The 22,385-nt window shown below is 42.8% G+C and overlaps 2 long non-coding RNA genes across 3 annotated transcripts in view; both read right to left on the bottom strand.

Annotated features, from left to right (window-relative positions):
• Positions 1 to 2,801: 2,801 nt before the first annotated feature.
• On the bottom strand, positions 2,802 to 11,962 carry LOC145355375 (uncharacterized). 2 transcript variants are annotated; one of them, XR_013888974.1, is made up of 3 exons: positions 9,763 to 11,962; positions 7,633 to 7,664; positions 2,802 to 3,668 (listed from the first exon to the last, which is right to left on the bottom strand). It is a non-coding gene; the product is annotated as an uncharacterized LOC145355375 (long non-coding RNA). The 2 variants fall into 2 exon arrangements; XR_013888973.1 differs by having other exon boundaries at positions 2,802 to 3,665.
• Positions 11,963 to 15,218: 3,256 nt separating this feature from the next.
• LOC145355632 (uncharacterized) overlaps positions 15,219 to 22,385 on the bottom strand; it is a 39,203-nt gene continuing 32,036 nt past the window's right edge. The window contains exon 4 of the long non-coding RNA XR_013889017.1: positions 15,219 to 16,398. This is a non-coding gene — a long non-coding RNA (uncharacterized LOC145355632). The remainder of the gene's footprint in view (positions 16,399 to 22,385) is intronic.

Raw genomic sequence — 22,385 nt, 5'->3', positions numbered from 1 at the left:
TGCAAACTGGATGGGTGAAATGGTCTCCTCTTTCTGCACACCAAGGGCTTTATGGATCAGATACCTATTTGAAATCTGGCCTGCTTTTATACTCCATTTTTCAATGGGATACAATTAGGAGGATATCAAATGGGTGGCAAACCCACAAGCATTCTGCACACAATGCAGGCTTAAGGCCCAGTCATACCTATGTCTACAGAAAGTATTGTGTTAGAACATGGGCCCCATCAGTCAGTATTTGAATGCCAATTGATTCCAGGCTAACCATTGGGAGAAACAACTTTATCATCAGCTCATAGGTCTGTAGCACTCAGTTACTACCAGTAACCATGATGTGGAGGTGCTGGCATTGGACTGGAGTGGGAACAGTAAGAAGTCTCACAACACCAAGTTAAAATCCAATAGGTTTATTTGGAATCATGAGCTTTCGGAGCATTGCTCCTTCATCAGGTGAGTGGCGAGGTGGGTTCACAAACAAGGCATATATAGAGAGAGACACAATTACAAGATAATGGTTGGAATGTGAGTTTTTATAGGTAATTAAGTCTTTACAGGTACAGACAATGTGAGCAGAGAGAGGGGTAATTACACGTTCAAGAGATGTGAATTGAATCAAGCCAGGGCAGTTAGTAGAATTTTGCAAGTCCAGACAAAATGGTGGGAGTTACGTGTAGTGTGACAGGAGCCCAAGATCCCGATTGAGGCCGTCTTCATGCGCAGTGATTCTGCGTTGTCATATGCTTTGAAGGCCGCCTTGGAGAATGCTTACCCGAAGATCGGAGACTGAATGCCTTTGACTGCTGAAGTGTTCCCCTGATGTGGAGATCCAGCACTGGATTGGGATAAGCACAGTAAGAAATCTCACAACTTTAACCTGGTGTTCTGAGACTTCCTGAATGTTCACCGACAGGAAGGGAACACTCCTTCCTGGTGATTGTCGCGTGGTGTCCGTCCATCCATTGTTGACAGGAAGGAAATACTCCTGCCTGGTGCTTGTCCCACGGTGTCTATTCATCCATTGTCGTAGTGTGTGCATGGTCTTGCCGATGTACCAAGCCTCGGGACATCCTTTCCTGCCACGCATGTGTTAGACAACGTTGGCCCAATCGCATGAGTATGTACCGTGTACCTGGTAGGTGGTATTCTCATGTGAGATGATGGCATCCATGTCGATGATACGGCACATCTTGCAAAGATTGCCGAGGCAGGGTTGTGTGACGTCCCATCACGACCACAGCAACCTTATAATGGTAGTCACCACATTCTGGAATTTGGTGTGGGTCATTTAAGAATCAGAGCTGTAGTTGGGGAGGTCTGGCGGTGCTAGAATTTAATCCCTTCTAAATCTGCTATTTTTAGTGAAAGTGGAAACACAATTTTTTGTTTGGCACAACATTGGGTGCGAACAGAGTTTGTACCATAATTGCCCAAAGAACTTGACAAGGAGTCCATGACATTTTCACTGATGCAAGTTCAGCCAGTTTGTCAGCGTGAGTTCAACCCCCTGTAGGCATCTTACCGAGATGGAGAGCGGGAAATTCAATGAGATTGCTGATTTTATTGGTCCTGTAGTAGTGCTTAAAGGGAAGGCATGGCAGCATCAAAACCAGGATGTACAAGTTACAAACAGCAGCACAATTCTGTAGCATTCATAGCAGCATAATCATCAGAGGCAGTAAGCTAAATAACCCACAAGCGACCATGCCAAATTGGCATCTAGTTTTCCCAGGCTTTAGCTGTAGAATTTCTTTAACACGTGCAAAATGACCACTTCCTGACTTCTACTTCCCACGTTTGGTGAACATGAGAACAGAAGTTGGCATTAATTTACAGGGTGTTGCGAGTTTTCACTTGGTCATTTACTCCTAATTAACATGTATTATATGTGAGGCCCTTTTCATTTTTGCTGTTAGATCAGGCCACCTTGGATCAAGGGTTGACTGGAAATTGGAACAGAAGGGAGGCATGTAGTAACTAGGCACTTGTTATCTAATCAAACTATTTGGGTTCACAGAATCACAAAATCACACAGTGCAGAAGAAGCCCAGCCAATCTGCACCGGCACATAAGAAACATCTAACCTAGCTACCTATTCCCATTTACCAGCACTTCATTCATTGACTTGAATGTTATGACATGCCAAGCGCTCATCCATGTATTTTTGAAGGATGTGAGACAACCCACTTCTATCATCCATCCAAGCAGCGCAGTCCACACCACCATCACTTTCAGGGTATCAAATTTTTTCCTCACATCCCGCCTAAACTTCCTGCCTCTCACCTTGAACTTGTGTCCCCTCATGACTGACCCCTCAGTTAAGGAGAACAGCTGCTCCCTATCTACCCCGTCCATGCCCCTCATTATCATAAACAAAGAACAATACAACACAGGACCAAGCCCATCAGCCCACCAAGCGTGCGCCAATATATAGTTTCTGTCCCTCTGTTCCCCTCCCGTTCAGGTGTCCATCAAGATACACCTTGAACGTTACTAATGTGGCTTCTTCCTCCACTTTCACTGACACTGCGTTCCAGGCACCCACCAGCCTCTGTGTGAAAAACTGTCCCCGCATGCCTCCCCTAAACTTCCCACCTCTCCCCATAAACCTGTGACTTCTTGTAATCGACCCTTCCGCCCTGGGGAGAAAGCCTCTGACTATCCACCTTATCTATGTCTCTCATGACTTTGTAGACTCCTAACAGTTTGGCTGGGGCGGAGGGGGTGGGCAGAGGGGGGAGGGTGCAGGTCAGGGGAGGGGAGAGGGACACTACGTGAAACATTGGGACATGAAAATTGCCCCCTTGCTCTTTATAAATAATGATGTATTAATAATATAAGATCCCAAATACATTTAGTTCGTATGCAATTGGTCAGCAAGTTTTCACTTTAGAGGGTAGTAAAGTTGGTACAATACATCAAAACACACTAAACTTTGGTATAAATATATTGAACCCAAAATTTGTCATCTTTGAATCGTCTATTAGTCAGCGCTGAAAGATACTCAGAACAAAAATATCTGAATTTGTACGGAGGATTTTTGATCCAATACTGAAAAACACTGAGCAATAACTACCAAGCTGACACTTGCATAAACAATGATTGCAGTTTTGTCATATCTTTGCAATACTGCAAAATTTGTGGTTTGTGTAATGCTTTTTAGCTTTAACTGAACAAAGTTAACAGGACAGGAGAATGGGGGTGCTGTAGTCTTTACTCACAGATTAGTCATCCCTGAACAACGATTGAGCAATAAGAAGAAATGTATGTGAATATTTGTCACTTGTAGAAAAATAATTAATATTCATTGTGTATCTAAGGTTCCCTCAGGGGGTTGAAAGAGCATCTGCCAGAACTTGATGTGCAGACTCTCAAACCCCATTGAAAAAGAATTGCCAGTAAATTGGTGACTCAATCATTAGAAGGTGCTCTTAAAAAAGTGCAGCACGTACATACTGGCAGTGTGACTGGTCAGTGTCTCAACAGAGTGACATCTTGCTGATATAATTTTAGATGAGTGTTCATTAGTCGTTTGTTCATGTGTCCGACTGCATTCCTACTTTTGATAAAGAGACCAGATAAGTTACTTCGCATGCCTTCTCGAAACTCCACTTGTGTTCTTTCTTTGGGCTGATAAAGAATTCCAGGTTTGTACTGGGCTGGATTTTCTGCTGGTGAAAAAGGGAGAAGGTTGACTGTCAAGTGTTCACCCAATTTGGCGGTCATTCTAAAAAGTCTCATTTAAACTCTCAATTCTCAATTATTCTCAATCTGTATTGGGCCACAGACTCGGAAATAATTGCAATGCACCTTGTTTTAACCAACATACCCTTTTACTGGAATAAAGGAGGTTTTTGGGCGGCACAGTGGCACAGTGGTTAGCACTACTGTCTGAAAGTGCCAGGGACTCGGATTTGATTCCCAGTTTGAACTGTCTGTGTGGAGTTTGCATGTTCTCCCTGTATCTGCGTGGGTTTCTTCTGGGTGCTTTGGTTTCCTCCCACAATCCAAAGATATGGGTTAGGTTGATTGGCCATGCTAAATTGCCCCTATTTTCAGGGGGATTAGCAACGTAAATATGTGGGGTTACTGGGATAGGGTGGGATTGTTGTTGGTGCAGCCTTGGTGGGCTGATTGGCCTCCTTCTATACTGTAGGGATTTTATGTAACTCTATGTAAAGTAAGTGTCACAATTAGCAGCATGTTTCCTTCCATAGATTCATAGAACTATAGAAGCATTAGAAAGAGACCATTTAGCCCATCACATCTGCACTGGTCAAAAAAGAGATAAAACTAGCTTCCCATTCTAACCCTACCTTCCAGCACCTGGGCTGTAGCCTTGCAGGTTATAGCATCTTTTAAATGAGATGAGCGTTTTTACCTCCAACGCCAAACTAGGCAGCAAATTCCCAATAACCACCAGCCTCTGTTGAAGAAATTTTTCCTCATGTCCCTCTCTAACCCTCCTACCAAACACTTGAAATTCTGGTCTGCTCCAGCACCTGTGTTTCATAATGTCTTCATCCTGTGAAGCATCTTGGAAGTTTTAATCAAACAAAACTTGACACCAAGTGAGGAAAGGAACTATTAGGACACGTGACCAAGAGCTTCAGAGAACAGGTAGGTTTTAAGAAGCTCGTCAAGGATCAGAGGAGCCAAGAGTGGTGATGCTACAGGAGGGCAAGTTCAGGCTTCTGAAGGTTCATCTTGGATGAAACCAATCAGGCAGAGGGCTGTCATATTTTTCTCCATGGCAAGATTCCCTCAGGTGCAGGGGTGATGAGCTGCACCCATTTTTTTAGGAAGACACACACTCAGGTCTTTTGTGAATTGGAAGGGCGTCCATGCCCTTCATGTTCAGCTTATCCATGAACACTGTAAAGCTTCATATGTACTTCTGCAACGTTCCCAGGTAGCCTGTCACAACTCCTTCATTGTGAGGCAATCTCTGGTGACCCAGCCGTTAGCCCACCACAAGATCTGAAGTGATATCGTTCCAGTCTAACAAGGAATATCCACTGAAGGCATAGCTCATGTGGGCCATCTGGTACACAGACAGCCCAACTGTTGCCATTGTTCCATAAGGTCAACCATCAAACAGGCTGGAGGATGACTCAAGGTATGTTTCAGATGTCTTGATGGGACAGCCCTCCAATAGAGTTTCTCACGTAGTGGTCGTGTACAACACCTTGCACAACATAATGATGCAGAAAGCAGAGGAACTGGAGAAAGCTGATCAGTTTGAGCCTTGGATATCCTTGACTGAGGAGGCTTGAGAGAAGCTGCACTTGGGGAAAGCTGAGGTTTTCTCTGGGACATCAGCAGTTGGGCATCCATTGCCAGAACACTCGGGAATTTATGCCAAAGCTTCTTACAAGGGGTTCATCCTGCTCTCAACAGATTTTGACATCTCCTCCATTGATTCACATATTAGACATTATATATTAACCCTCTGCCTGATATATCTGAAAACAGAGCCTAGTGCTTCCATATCCATTGCTTTCCACCACCCCATTGCCACACTTGGGCTCAACTTTATCATCAAGTTGTGCCCGTTTTCAGGCACAATAACTTGATAAAGTCAGGCATGAGGCAAATAGCACGATCTGTGCCTGCCTCCACACCGGTTCCCCCTTTATGAAGGCCTGAAAATGGCTGTGATCGGGACCATGCCCAAAATGGATGCAATAAGCATTTAAATGCAACCTTTCTGGCACTTCTCACTTTGCCACCGTGTTCGCCCATCCAGAATCGGCGTAAAACAGACATGCTCTACAAAAGTCCGATCTGGGTGTTCCAGTGAGTGAGGAGGAAGGTGCCCAGCATCCGACAGGTTGTCTGCTAGAGATCAGTGGATGGAGGGGAGGATGGTTGTTCTGACGGCTCTCTGCTAAAGATCGGTGCATGTGGGGGTAAGGTGGGGTCTACTGCCACTCTGCCTGAGATCAGTGGGAGGGAAGGGGGGGTTCTGCTGCCACTCTGCTTAAGATCAATGGGTGGAAGGGGGGATCTGCTGTCATTCTGCCTAAGATCAGTGAGGGGGCGGGGGGGGGGTTCCGCTGCCACTCTGTTTGAGATTAGTGGGGGGAAGACGGGGTCCACTGCCACTCTAAGATCAATGAGGGAGAAGGGGGGATCTGATGCCACTCTGCCTGAGATTATTTAGGGGGAAGGGGGAGGTCCACTGCAACTCTGCTTGAAATCAGTGGAGAGAGGGGCCCACAATCGATCTGAGTGGTGGGAGGATAATAGGGTCAGTAATGTTGTGGGGTGGGGCTATGACTGCGGGGGCCAGGGGGAGGCATTATCCAGCCCAGAGGGGATGTGGCAGGGGAGCCGGATTGTATCTTTATTTCTGCGCATGCCTAGTTGGAGGCGCCGATCAGAGCTGCAGGGCTTTGGTTGTGGTAAGCCCTGCCCATAGGCTTATTATGAGCGCAATTCAGAATTGCTGATATTTTTTCAGGCAGAGTGTGTATGGGGGCATCTGAGAACGGGTCTGAAAGTTGGATCTGAAACAATCCCAGTTTCAAGTCCACGCAGCACTTACAATCAAAATGGTAAAATAGGGCCCTTTATGTCAGCACCATATATAATACACATGAGAAGGGCTTTTAGGAAAGGCATTAAACTTACAAGGCTGGAAACAAATGAGTTTTCATTCAAATAAAGCATCAGAGCATTTAACACTCAATGAAACATGCAGACATGTGTGGCCCTTGGTAAAACGACAGTAATTTGAGGTCTTTGACTTGGACCTCTTCCTGGTGCTCTCCTGTGGCTAAGGTTGACACAGAGAAAGTTCTTCCATTTCCTGATGTAGCAAAGGAAATATCCATAGCCACTGTTCCCTGGGTTGCTATACCCATGAAGGATCAGCCGCATACTGCCCCACCATCCTCAGTCATGGAGGAAGGAACCAGATTGTGTATCGCGGGTAGAGAGGCCCAGGGGCTGGCCAATGACTTCTTGAGGAGGAGCCCCATCACCAGGATGCTTGCCTGCATAAGCCCTTTCAGGGCAGAGTTACACTTGGTGCTGTGCAGAATCAGAGGAGCACCTACCAACATTTCTGTTCATTTGCCTGGCATCACAGCCACACCACTCTCAAGGCTTCTGGTTGTCGCAGTCATTCACAGCACAATGCCTCAAACCTTTAATGATCTTCCCAGGTCTGGAAAAGTGAGTGTCATCAACCCACTAATGACAGATATAAGGGCCTTTTGACATCTACTGAGCTGGACATTGTGAATGTTCAGCTGTGAAAGTCCCAGCAGCACTGAGCCTTGTGTGCCCTGGGCCATGTAATGTATGAAACAGCACTGGCAGCATAGTCACTCATGGAAGATGCCAGGATGATAGCATGACAGCAACAATATGTAAAGAGTTCTTTGGCATGATAATATCTCTGAGCTTAACATTATCATTCATGAACATGCAGAAATAGAGAGCATATAATTCTTGGGAAAGAGGGAAAATGCACCACTAATCCCTGCAGGTTCAGGAACAGGAATGGTTCTGACTCTATACTTACATCCAGATAGCACAGGATTCTGCCTAATATCTTTGCCACTGTGGAATGGACACTTTCTCTATGTGGTTACACTTAGACAATTGTGGAACATAAAACAATACCTATGACAGGAAGTCCAGAGGTCAGTCAGTATCTGGAAGAGAAAGGAAATGGGATCAGGTTTTGTTTAAGTCTGCATTCTTTCACCTCCTCTCCAATGAAAACGAAAAAAAAAAATCAATCACTCACGTTAACCATAATACCTTGAAGCCAGGAAGAACCGTATTGCTACATTGCAATCAGTGATAATTACTGTTTGGTTGTAAAGTGGTTTTCTCAGATAATTCAGTGAATGGAGTTGATGTCTCAATGTTATACGTGAGTAGCTACACACTGTACAGATCATCCCATCATTAATTGTTTGATTAGAAAAAGGTGTCAGTGATGAACAAAAAACAGCTGACTCCTTTAATTCAGCATGGGGAGGAATTCAGTTCTGGGCAGACAACTGAACAAATCTTCACAAATATTGGAGCTTAGAAGGCATTCCAGTTAAAGTCAAAGATTTTCCGGCCTCGCTCACCCCAAGGCCAGAAAATCCTGTCCGAGGTCAATGGACCTTTGCATGGTCTGTGTCCCGCCCGTTACAATTCCCATGATAGGCGGGATGGAAAAATTCCGCACCGCATGATTCTAATACACACACTCAGCACGGAGACCAATTCCCTCCAGAAATAATAATTATCTTCACTTTAACAGGCAAACAAAATCATCAATGCAGACAGTTGGATCTCAACACTGAATTCAGAATTAACTAATAAATCACTGAAATCTTTCCCTTAAGTTAATGTCATTCCCAATAATTTCTGTTTGTTGTGTAGCTAAGTATCAGATTAATCGTGGACCCAGATTTTAACACCGTGCATGACCATAGACAAGTGAATCACAGGATGAATTAGCTGTAAAGGCAACAGAAAACAGGCTCAGAAAATATTAATCCCCTTGCTCCCCGCTCCCCCCCCACCCCCCATTGCTTTGTGCCTCTTGCAGGGTGGAAAGGCATTCCCAGCCTTTGGAAAACCAGCATCTCTTGGCCAATTACAAGCAATTGAGTAAATGTGGAGATGTGTGTTTCTGAAGGATCTTATGTTGGGGAAGTGGTGGGAGGGCAGAGGCTGTGATGGGTCCCATCAGAGGAGATTCCTGTATCTCCTTGTGCCAAAAATCATACCCTGGCAATGGCCTCTACTTCAGCCTATATGCAGCCTGATATCATCAAACCCCAATCTGCACAATTAGAGAAGACTGGCTTTGGACAGATGCTAAATCTCTTAGCACCGAGGGGGTCCCCTCAGGAACTACTCCACAGCCAGGCGACAGGGAACACAGGTTTTTATTCAGTCCACTCATTCCACACTCCAGATGACAACTGCCCTCTCAGAGCAGTTCCCGGCCTGCTCACCCCAGGTCATATGACCTGTTCCCTTAAAGGGGCTATGCCCCAACACACATAACAGTGCCATCTTAACTTCTTATCTAGAACATGGAGAGAAAACAGTATTTGAGCTACAGTTTCCAGCAGTTTAAGTAACTGGGGGGCCTTTTTACTGCCTACCCATCTAATTTCCATGGGTACGGTTAATATAGTGCACTGTTAATCATATAAATATTTGTGTCAGAGTTTGGTATGAGGCAGCTTAAAGGCTTTTATCCCTTGAAACTTATTTCACAAATGTGTTGTTGGCAGCAGGACAAACAGCAGCAACAGGTTGAGGACAAATTACGGTGACCTACTTATTCAGATTGGATTTCAGACAAAATGTCACAGCAATGCCCAAAATATTGCCTGGGACTGTGAAGTAGGTTTGTACCCAGCAGGTATGTGCCTGATGGTCAGGTCCTGCCAGTTTTTGATGGAAAGTGAAACTCAGTTGGGCAGGTTATTGAATGCTTTTATGGCACGTTCGTTTGGGGCTCCCCTCCATATTAACCTCAGGGGATCACGTTCAGTTAAGGTTATCCTGGCCCAAGCTGAATGCTGTCTCTACAAGAATAATGTATAAATGAGGCCATTTACTTCTAATTCAGGAAAATTGCAACTCCAGGGATTGTATTACAGTTATTTAGACCAGTTCAACAATCTATCTTTGCTTTAATGGAGCCAAGGACTGTTTGAATTGGAGTTAATATTGGTTTCATGGTCCATGCCTATCATTTCTCTGCTCTGCTCAGTGAAACATTCATAATTTCACCTTAAAGTAAAATGCTGGTCCTGCCTGTCGCAATGCGTTTTGATCCAACTTCAATAATTAGATCAATTAGCTTGTCCCATAGTATATTGGTACAGTCATCACGTGAGATGATTTTCAGACATGGGTCCCAGGTTTGTTGTCATTATATTCCACAATATCCCTGAGTCAAGTAAAAGGACGATAAGCATTGGGGCATCGTAACAGATCTCAAAAGAATGGAAACCTCCATTGGTCAGAGGTAGAAGGCCATAGATCTGTAGTTAAATGATTTCTTTCATGGTCTAGATTTATATTGGAAGAATATTTGGCAATGAACTTTCTTACCTTGGCATTTGGATTGATCTGGTGGACCCAAACTCCTCGATTAGAATCTTCCACTTTCCTCCCCCATGACAAGTTTGGAGGTGAGACGGATGGTTGGAGGTGGGGCCCCTGCTACATTCCCACCTCCATTCTGTTAAATCTGTGACAGGGAGACTCGTGGATGTCCTTTCAGGTCCAAAATGAATAACCACACACTTGCTTAGATTAAAATTGGTTAGCACTGCTGCCTTACAGTGCCAGGGATCCTGGTTTGATTCCTGCTTGGGTGACAGTCTGTGTGGAGTTTACACCTTCTCCTCATATCTGCGTGGCCTTCCTCCAGGTGCTCCAGTTTCCTCTCACAGTCCAAAGATGTGCGGGTTAGGTTGATTAGCCATGTCAAAATTTCAGGGAGATTAGCAGGGTAAATATGTAGGGTGATGGGGATAGGATGGGATTGTTGTCACTGCAGGCTCGATGGGCCAAATGACCTCCTTCTGCATCGTGGGGATGCTGTGAAACCTGCTTGTTAACCTTTGTTGTTGGTTGTGCAAAGTCTCGATGTTTAAGTTCTCGCCCTTGTTTTCAAATTCCTCCATGGCTTTGCTCTGTCCTTTCTCTGTATCTCCTCTAGCCCTTCAGCTCTCCAGGAAATCGACACTTCAATTTTGGCCCTTTGCATTTCCCCAATTTTAATAGCTTCACCATTGGCAGCCATATCTTCTATTGCCTAAACATTAAGCTCTGGAATTCCTTACCTAAACGTCTGTGCCTCTCTAGCCTTCTTTTCTCCAAACTAAGTTCTTTGGGCATGCATTTTGTTACCTGTTCTCATAGCTCCTAATCTGATTCAGTGTCTAATGTTGTTTGCTAACACTGCTATAAAGCACTTTGGGATGTTATACTATGTAAAATGTGCAACATAAATTGAAGCTTTTGTCGAATACATTAAATGCTTGCCTGCTAGTGGTGCCAATGGTACGTACTTAGTAACATGAAGTAAATCTGTTCGGCCCTGATGGCTAAATGGGGCCTTGAACATGACTAAGAAGTGTCAAACATTCCTGCGTATGCTGCCTGTGATGACCTGTTATGTGCAAAACTCACCAGTGGCTCAAGTGACAAAATTCACCACGTGACACCTTTAAACACGTCCAAAATTCTAACAATGCTCTGCCAACCTATTTTCTTTCTTAGTGACATTATCATTTCCAAAGGTCTTAATTTATCAATATCTTCACAGTAAGGGTGTTTTCCAGATTCCAATATTCTTCATACAGTCAGTCAGTTTTATCAGAAAAGGCTGCATCATTTAGGCATTCACGCCATCACATGCCAATTTGAAATCACGGTCATGCTATGTGATACGATTTACTGTCACAGCTTTGCAGGGTGCTGAGCTATCTCCCATTTCAGTTGGCTGTCGAAAATAGATGGTGGAGAGTGCCGTTTGCTTTTTAAATATTGCGAGCTCTACAAAGCGGTGCAAGTGAAGCCTTTGAAAGTGCTCTCCACAGGGGAGCCCCCCCTTACTGAAACATGCTGTTATATCTACTGATTGCCTTTATGATTCTTTGATGTGTAATCACAGCAGTCCTATCTGATTAGCATAAGCATGTCAACTGATGCTCATCACTTTTCTTTAAATGATTGCCTCTGGGGTTAGTGATAGAGATTAAAATTAATCCCTACTCTTCGGTTATATAGTGCAGTTGATATTTGTTATTTGTTGTGGAATCCCTGCTCATGTCGCTTCTCGTTCATGTCTAATATACATCAGCAATGCTTTATCCTGCTGCAGGTGTGTATGAGAACACTGAGAGATGCATGCGATTGGATATTTGATTGCACTATAATCGTTTGATCTGAGTCAAGAAGTGAACTCTGGAAGGCCCACCATGATGGGCATCACACCCAACTGTGCTCAATCCCAACTACAACTGTGCCACATGGTATGTTGTTGAGAGCAGCCCCATCTCCATCCAGGGTTCCAATCTGAAACAGACACTAGGCCCATTGCCTTTGTAGATTACAGGTACAATGCCTTTATCATGGACTTGAGCATGATCATGGAATCATAGAATCCCTACGGTGCAATGAAGTCTATTCGGCCCATCGAGCCTGCACTGACAACAGTCCCACCCAGGTCCAATCCCCATAACACCACATATTTAGCCTAGCTAGTATCCCTGACACTAAGGGGCAATTTAGCATGGCCAATCCACGTAACCCACACATCTTTTGACTGTGGGAGGAAACAAGAACATCCTGATGAAACTCATGCAGACATGAGGAGAATGTGCAAACTCCATATGACATGTCATGACGTGCGCTGTTTATTTTCTGGGGTGCACAGTATCCACACCAGTGGTCCTTGGAAGTGCAATATGTTCTACTGAGCCACCGTTGCAGGAGCTGCCCCTCTCCCCCGAACACCTACTCCTCCACTGCCCACCCCCCACCCTCCCCTCGCTCTCCAACTAAGTCCCACCTTTCACTTCCCTGTTCCTGAAATTTCCTGCAGTGCTCGGCCGAACTTCGCACAGACCAATCCCACCATTTTCCAAAATGTTCGATTGGCTGCCTCCCAAACTGTAATGCTCCTCCCAATAAACGATGGCACAAGTTGGATTATTTCTTATGTGAAGCCCCATCCCCACAGACTGTTTCGGTTTACGCAGTGACTGTTGCACCCACATCGTTTGCAAATAGACCAAATTCTAAGCTGCGATTTGTGAGTATTTTTCTCATAGGTTTAATTTACCGACATGTTTGTAGGGCATTGGAAGGCCAATGAAGAAAGAAACAATTCTGTTTATATAGAATCATATCATGTTCCCAGAGCCTTCCAAAGCACACTCATTAATGCATTGCTTTTCAAAGAGCCAAGAGTCACAACAAAGTGCTATTATCAAGGCAAATGGGACAGTCCACATGTACACAGCAAGCTCCCACAAATGCCAAAGTTGTAAATGATCAGATAACCAAATTATTTGGTGAGATTGGTTAAGGGAGGAATATAATGAAGCCACCGGGAGTACCCCTTGCTCTTCTGTCACTGTGGATTTTGCAACAACCTGAGCATCCAAAAAAGGCCTCAGCTTAATGATCCTGACCCCGGCTGGAATAGGGCATCACACGCTGTTAATCCCCTGGAGTTGATGGACAATCTATGTATTAAAAATGATTACTTCTCCTGCCCCCCCATTCACCTTTGCTCTCCCAGTCTTGCCACTCCAAATTTGCTTGCCCTCATTGCCTTCCCCTTTTACTTGCAGCTGGGATGCAGCAGTCTGGAAGTCAAAGTCCCCTCCTCACCAACTGTGTTTCTGGACTACCAGCAGGCACCTAGCCTGAGGCCCAATGTCAGTTTGTACCTTGGATGCCCATGGAGGTGCATGGATTTTTCCCTGGATCAAGTTTGCACCAGCAGGCCATTGTGAAAAAAGTTTTAGGCTTCAACATACAGCACTCACACTTATCTACCTGCCTCAATATTGAACAGTTCTGGCACAGAGCACTGGTATGGGTATAAATGTATTAATTTTCAAGTCATAATGATACCAACTAACCAAGCTGAAATTTGCAGGAATTGTAAAGATGTCTGCACTTTGGCGCTTCTTTTCTCAGGATGCATGGACATTGGGTGCTGCATAGCATTGGAGGCATTTCCTTCACACCAATAATGTACAACAGGGATGGTATTACACTACAGCACATTCTCAATATCAATTTACATACCAGAGTCATTCTCAAATTTGTTCTCAGCAGTTACCATGTTCGTACATGTTGTGTGCCATATGTATCTGTCACCTGGTAGATGGGAGATCCTCATCTCTAACAGTTTGGCACACTGAGATTCTACTTTATTTTCTCTGCAGTTGTTTGCAGTGAGATCTGTGAAGTTTTGTTTTGATTTTCTGTGCTCTCTTCTCCTGTAAGGAAAGAAAATAGTGACCTATGAGTGAGAATTATGACATGCTGTACAGATAGATGGAGACCTTTGCTCATTGAGGTGCCTGACATTGTATAAGCCTGAGGGTGTCTATCAATGGTGGGTACACAGATGAGAATGCAAAGAGGTGCATAGATGGGGAATATATCGGAAAAACAATTTGGTGTGAGGAGTGATGTATGGAATATGAGCTTGAGAAGGCAGCATGAAGAGGGTGCAGTGATATAAATATCATTATGTAGATGCGTGTGATATTGCTTTACCTTTCCTCCTCTGCTTAGGTCTTTGAACCATATCCTTTCTGTGCCTGCTGCTGATCTCCACCACCATGTCAAACTGCATCTTCTTGATGTAGCCAGGGGTTTTTACCTCTGCAGCTCAGGCACAGTTTATATTGTTGGTTCTTCATAAGCTGCCTGTCCAGAGAACCTTTGCCTTTCTTGACTCTATTCTCCCACTTCTTTCATTTAGGCTCTTCACCCCAAAGGGGAGGTGATGGTCCAGCAGTATTACGGCTCGACTATTCATCCAGAAACTCAGCTAATATTCTGGGGACCTGAGTTCGAATTCTGCCACAGCAGATGGTGGAATTTGAAATCAGTAAAAAAATTCTGGAATTAGGAATGATATTGTAACATTGTGGCATAGTTTAAAGCTGAAACACACTCCATTAACTATTGGGTTTCCTGCATGTGATGGACTGACACAGCCCACATCCCCAATTCCACCCTCACCATCCAAGCCACTGCTCCCAGTGCAGTACAGTATTAAATTTCAGCCCATTGCCCATCTATGACTCTATCCTAAGCAATGTTATCAGATAAGCAAGAGAAAATAATGCCTCTGATGACTCCTTGATACCTATTGTTCCCACCCCAAAAGGTCTTAAAGAAGAGGAAGGTACAGATGCTTTCGCCAATCCCGCAAAGTTGTCACAATTCAGCAACTGTCTTGAGAGTTACAAATATAGCTTCATTAATTAAGAAAGATGAGAGAGACAGAGACAGAGAGAGAATCAGGAAACTATGGAGATTTTAGTTTAACATCTGTTGTGGGAAAGTTATTGGAAAACTTAATTAAGCATAGAGTGACTGAGCACTTCGGGAAATCTCAGCTGATTAGACAAAGCCAACGTTGATTTGGAAAGAATAGTCATGTCGAACAAACTTAACTGAAAGGTTAGTTTGTGAAAGTAAATAAAGTCGTAAATAGGGGAATGTCTATACGGACGTAGTTTGTATTGACTTCCAAAAGGCATTTGATAAAGTTCCACACAAGAGACTATTAGATAAGCACATGGAATTGAAGAGAAATTATTGACTATGTTAGGTGATAATAGACATAAAGGAATAATAGTTATGTAATCAGGAAGGGAGGGACAAGTCTGGGCAAAATGGTGGCACATGGGTAGCAATAAAGATAAAATTTCTGCTCATATATTTCAGACTATAAAGGATAGATCTGAGAATTTTTAAATGGTGAAAGCTACAAACAGTGGAGGTCCAAAGGGATTTATGGATCCACGTAACATAGATCACCAAACTGTAGTATGTACTTGTAACAAAAATCAAAACTGACAATGGAATGTTAATCTTTATAACTACAAAGCTCAATTAGGAAAATACGTTTTGCTACACTTAAGCAAGCCCTCATTGGATCTCATTTGAACGTGTACAGCTCTGGACTGGGATGTATTAGCCTTGGAAGTAAGCAGAAGCATCCAAATGCCATCAGGGCTCCAAAGGTTAGGTTATGATGGGAGATTACAGAAAGTAGATTTGTATTCCTAGAATATAGGAGGTAAAGATGTGATCTGAAGGAGGATTACTAAAGGAATTGTAAAGTAAGTTTGTTTGCTGAAGGTTAAGACCTTCAAGGTGTTTTGTGAAGTTAGCCTAGATCCTAAATTTTACATTTTGTTTTGCAATCAGTGACCATAAAATATTTCACTCCAGGTATGATTCAAATGACCCAGTAGGAAGCTTTATATGAAACACAGAACACAGTTAGAATATAACAAAAAGAATTAGCATAACATTTACCAATTATAAGACTTAAACATGATACAGAATAACTCTTAACTGCTAGCTATCCCTGTTATTCCAATGTAAAACAATGTCTCACAGATACACATCCTTCTTCAGACTTAGCACAAAAACAAGTATGCTCACATGATGCTAGGTTTTCAGCTTTGTAGCAATTACGGACAGAAATCCAAATCAGCAGTTTTCAGAGAAGGATATATTCTTTAAATAGCCAAACTTCAGAGAGGTAAACCCAGTCTCTGGCAGCTTCCAGAAACATTCATACAGACAACAGAACTTTCAACTCCAAAGAAGGGGAAAAGTACTGCTGTCTCTTCCAGCTTTGATCAGCTTCTGAAAAACAAAACTAATACTGGAATGCTCTGTGAAAAATAGCTGTCCCCTGGCATATCACCTGACCTGTCAATTATCCTAAATCAAGCTCTACTCTGCAAACCCTGGAGAACATTAAAACCACAGAAGACTACATTTGTTCAGATTAAAACAACTATGATGTCAATGATATTGCTTCGGTAACAATAAAGACACCAGCTACAGATGACACAGTGCTGCTAACATCCCAGGGACTGCTAAAACATTTTGCAGAGAAACATGATTAAAATACATTTCTTAAAGGCACAGTACAGTCACACCATAGAACCATAGAAAATTACAGCTCAGAAACAAGCTTTATGGCCCTCCTTGTCTGTGCCGAACCATTTTTTGCCCAGTCCCATGATCTGCACTTGGATCATATCCCTCCACACCCCTCTCATCCATGAAACCATCCAAGCTTTTCTTAAATGTTAACAGTGACCACGCATTTACCATTTTATCTGGCAGCTCATTCCACACTCCCACCACTCTCTGCATGAAGAAGCCCCCCCTAATATTCCCTTTAAACTTTTCTCCTTTCACCCTTAACTCATGCCCTCTGGTTTTTTTTCTCCCCTAGCCTCATTGGAAAAAGCCTGCTTGCATTCACTCTATCTATACCCATCAAAATCTTATACACCTCCATCAAATCTCCCCTCATTCTTCTACGGTCCAGGGAATAAAGGCCTAACCTATTCAATCTCTCTCTATAACTCAGCTTCTCAAGTCCCGGCAACATCCTTGTGAACCTTCTCTGCACTCTTTCAACCTTATTTACATCCTTCTTGTAACTAGGTGACCAAAACTGTACACAATACTCTAAATTCGGTCTCACCAATGCCTTATACAACCTTACCATAACACTCCAACTTTTATACTCGATACTCCGATTTATAAAGGCCAATGTACCAAAAGCACTCTTTATGACCCTATCCACCTGTGACTTCACTTTTAGGGAATTCTGTACCTGTATTCCCAAATCCCTCTGTTCAACTGCACTCTTCAGAGTCCTACCATTTACCCTGTATGTTCTACTTTGGTTTGTCCTTCCAAAGTGCAATACTTGTCTGCATTAAATTCCATTTGCCATTTTTCAGCCCATTTTTCTTGTTGGTCCAAGTGCTTCTGCAAGCTTTAAAGACCTTCCTCACTGTCCACTACACCTCCAATCTTTGTATCATCAGCAAATTTGCTGATCCAATTTACCACATTATCATCCAGATCATTGACATAGATGACAAACAACAATGGACCCAACACCGATCCCTGCGGCACTCCACTAGTCACAGGCCTCCACTCAGAAAAGCAATCCTCCATAACCACTCTCTGGCTTCTTCTATTGAGCCAGTGTCTAATCCAATTTACAATCTCCCCATCTATACCTAGCTACTGAACCTTCCTAACTAACCTCCCATGAGAGACCTTGTCACACAAAGACAATGGCATAACATTTTAAACTCAGTGCCATTCTATTCAAGCAGTATGATGGGAAACAGTTCTTCACTCCAGAGAAGTGTGGAGCTCTCTCCCACACAAAGCCCAATTAATAATTTTAAGTCTGAGATTTTACTCGACATATAAATGGTATGTAGCTAAGACATGGAGTTACGATACAGATTAGCCATGGTCTAATTGAATGGGAAAACATGTGCAAGTTGTTAAATTGTCTAGCCCTGTTCCTATGTACCTTAATACAATGGTGACTGAAACGATTATCAATTTGTCAGCTTCAGAGTTAATTATTCCAATTTTTTCAATGCAGGTTTTCATTCATCCAAATGCCACATTCTGTGTCGTATCATGTCTGCATTAAGCCGAAAAGTCCACTACTCCAGTCTTTCTGGAGCTACACTGACTCCCTATTCCCAATACATTCAATTTTAAATCCTCATCAGTGTTTGCAAATGCTTCCCTACAAGGTTTTTAAAACCAAGTTAAATTGTACTGATATTTTATACATAAATAAAAAAGCAGAATAATTACCTTCAATACTGATACCTTTGTTACAGTAAAAATAGCTAAGCAGTTTTTCAACTGGTGTTTTGCAAGGCTACATCTTCACAAGTATCTTCCACAGAATAAGTCACCAAGTACAGCATCTAAAACAGCCCATATAATTGTGCAAGGAATGTTCGCATCCCTGTGCCTCATTTTAAAAGGTGATAGACAACAAACCACTGCACTGGGAGGTGATTAATGAGAATGCATTAATCAGCTAACTTGTGATGCAGGGATGCAGTTCAATTCTGCAACAGTTCCTAAGCTTGTACAATCTCTGTCACTTGCTGGAGGTGGGGTGGAGGATGTAGAGAGAACTGATGGACTTCTTTACATTTTCCAGTCACAATGATAGACATTTGATTTCTATTCAAGAGATTCATACAAGAAAGATATGTGGCTTCAGGCTTTTATTCTGCCAGATATGCTGAATACTTTGAATGTTTGATTGAATTCCTTGGTGCAAATCAAGTCCATTCTATTGTCTTCATAATCTTTCTCAGAAAGGACATCTCTCCATTGAAATAACCATCATAAGAGATATGGATTAATGATCAGCATGAATGAAAGAATCAATTCTGAACAAAACTTGCATCATGAGATACATTTTGTTAAAAAAAGTACTTTGCTTATGAAACTTGTGAAAGAAACAAATTAAGTATCCTTAATATATTAGGTAGTGTACCACAACATTTCATTAATTGATTTATCACACTAAAGATGCCATATACATGTAAGTTGTGGAACTATTCAGTAATTTCATCTCTGTAAGCTTCATTTTTGTTGGATTTGAGATAGTTCTGCAGTTAAGGTTCATCTTTCACAATCTCACCCGTGTGAAGTTTTGTTTTTGCCATTTTGTATAATGTTAAACCATTACTATACAACAAACTAAAACTTTTTTTAAGAAAATTATTCTGCTCACATTTTCATCCCCAGCTAAACTTCATCTGTATACTCCAACTTTATTTTGCTGTGAATGATTTTAATGTGATTTATATTCCCTGCTCTTAATCTCCTGTTTTGCTGCCTGTGAGAATTCATCATTCTGATTGGCCGATTGGCTTGCCTGCTCCCTGCCCTGCTGTTGGAAGCCCTAGATCCCCTACAGATGGTGATAAGATGAAATTAACATTGGAATGAGGAAATGTATACCGTTGTGCTTGCTAAATCTTGAGATGCTGCTTTTAGAGGTCAGCCGTGGGTGTAATCATTTTGCTTCTGACTACAAAATCCGGACTGATTTTCCCAGAAGTACAAAAAATTCATTATAATCAATTACTATACAAATGTTCAAAGCAGATATTGAAGGTCATGAAAGACTTCTAAAGCTAGATTTATGAAAATAAGGTCAAGATCTCTGAGTCAACTCTAGATAAAAACTACGAAATATAATTTATTTTGTTTGACCATAAAAGTGAGGGATAAGAAACAGAGTGGTTATCTTAAACAAACGATTTGCAAACACATTAATCTTTTCAATTAAAGTATTTTGCTGAAATTAGATTATTTTAACACTGAAGCAAATTTGCTCAAATTACAGAATGATCCTGCTAAATAGTTTGACACAACATGGCATTCAAACAGAAAATGCTCAAAATACACAGCAGGTTAGACAGCATCCGTAGAGACATAAACAGAGTTAATGGCCTCAGCCTCAGCAATGATTATCTGATTTCTGCTGCATTTGTAAATGCTCCTGACTGGACATAACTGTGCATTTCGTGCTGGGCCTGCCGTTTCCAGTTTTGACAGAAATGCGCAGTACAGTTTCCCTAAGAGGACACTATCAGATCACAGGAGGGCAGGGTACATCCCTATTTTACGGTACTAGATGATATAAACTAAGTTCAAATGTGCAGTCTGGAAGTTAGTGAGTGAATGGGTGAGTGAATGGGTGGCTGGCTGTTGTGGGGTAAGTGAGTAGGGGGTGAGATGGGCAAGTGGGAAAATGGGTAGGAGGGTAACATGGGTGGATGAAGCTGATAACTGGGTAAATGAGTTGGGATGAGTGGGTGAGGTGGGTTGGAAAGCGGGGTAGGTGGATAGGTAGGTAGGGGATAGGTGGGTGAGTAGTCAAGTCAGAGGGAAGTCAGGGAAGGCAAGTCAGCTGGTTGGGAGGGTAGTCGAGTCAGGAGAGGATCAGGAGAGAAGGGGAGGAAGGGGTTGTCAGGGGTGGTGATTGGGGGAACCAGTTGTCTAGTTACCAAGGAGTTAGACTGGGTTTTAATTTTAATTTTCTGGGTAACTATCCAGGTAATTGCATCAGAACTATCCCAAGTATCCAACTCTAGCTGAGAGTCAGAGACAGGGTAGTGGGAATCTGGAATTCACTGCCTGTGAAGGTAGTGGAGGCTGGAAACCTTACAACCTTTAAAAAGTATTTAGAATAACACTTTAAATATCATAACATTCAGGTGTGGGAAAATAGGAGTAGCATGCCTTTAGTGGCAGTTATTGTCAGCGCTGACTTGAGCAGCCACAGGGCCTGTTTTGTGCTGTTTGACTCTATGATATTTGCAGAGCATTCTGGAGAGCAGGGGGAAGTGCCTACCAGATGTTTAAACTTCCTGGGCAATTTACACAAGTCCTAACACACATTTCAATCGTATGTCCAATTTTTGACAATGTGGAGATCAAAGGATTTGGCCCAATATTTCAGGCTAATGACCTGTCATAGGAACTGGAAATGTTCGAGGTTTAACAGATTTTCAGTGAATAGAGAGGAAAGGAAAGGGATGGGGAGGGAAAAGCAAAAGAAAAGCTCTGCAATTGGATAAAAGGCAGAAGAGGCTAAATGGCAAATGGAATAATGGTATCAGGCAAAATGAGATGATAATGGGATAAGAATCAGAAGGTCTGACCTAGAGGAGGTGTAAATGACAACAGCAAAATTGTTACCAACAGCTGTAATTTGAAAAAAGGAGCAGTAGTCATGCTCTGAAATTGTTCAGCCTGTAAGGCTATGAAGTCCCAAATCGATAGATGAGATGCTTTTCTCTGAGTTTCATTAGAATGGTGTGGCAAGTCAAGGATAGAGAGATCAGTGTTGGAGTGGGTGGAACATTACAATGACAAGTGGCCAGAAGCATAGGGTCACACCAGCATACAGATGGAGATGTTTACCAAAGTGATTCTCATTTGCTGCCCTCGCCCCCGTCTTGTGTTGAAGAAGTTACATAACAAACGATGAATGGCACAGAGTAATTTGAAAGAAGTGCAAGTAAATAACTGTATCATCTAGAAAGAGTGATAGGGATCCTGAACAGTGGGAAGCAATGTGAAAAAGCATGCGTTGCATTCCCAGAACTTGTATGGGAAAATGTGACTGTACTTACTGAGCAGTAGGCCAGAGGTAATGGTCCTTCTGCAATCCTGAAAAGGAAGGGGAAGATTTGTTTTGTGGTGATGTTACGTTGGAACTGATGGAAGTGGTGGAGGATACCCCATTCAATATGGAGGCAGCTGGGATGGAAGATGAGAATGAGGTGAGCATGATTGTTGTTCTGGGACGGGGAAGGATAGAGAAAACAGTAGTGCTGGAATTAGGATGGACGCAGGCATGGGCTCATTCAATTACGATGAAGGGATATCGTCTGTTGAAGAAAAAGGAACTGAGAGCATTGGTTTGAAAGGTGGCAACATCAGAACAGGAGACAGAGAAACTGGAGTCCTTATCCCAGAGTCCTTACAGGAAGTGAAGTGGGGTAGGAGAAAGTGTAATCCTAGAATCTCTACAGTGCAAAAGGAAGCCATTCAGTCCATCGAGCCTGCACCGACAGAAATCCCACCCAGGCCCCCTGTAGTTGTATAAGTAGCCCCCTGTAGACCCACATATTTATCCTGCTAGTCTCCATGGCACTGAGAGGAAATTTAACATGGCCAATCAATCTAACTCATACATCTTTGGATTGTGGGAGGAAACCAGAACACCTGGAGGAAACCTACACAGACACGGGGAGAACGTG

The sequence above is a fragment of the Carcharhinus amblyrhynchos genome, chromosome 19, assembly GCF_965287045.1.
Source record: "Carcharhinus amblyrhynchos chromosome 19, sCarAmb.v2.hapA, whole genome shotgun sequence".
In the NCBI taxonomy this organism is placed as follows: Eukaryota; Metazoa; Chordata; class Chondrichthyes; order Carcharhiniformes; family Carcharhinidae; genus Carcharhinus; species Carcharhinus amblyrhynchos.
This window is presented reverse-complemented; position numbering and strand designations above follow the sequence as displayed.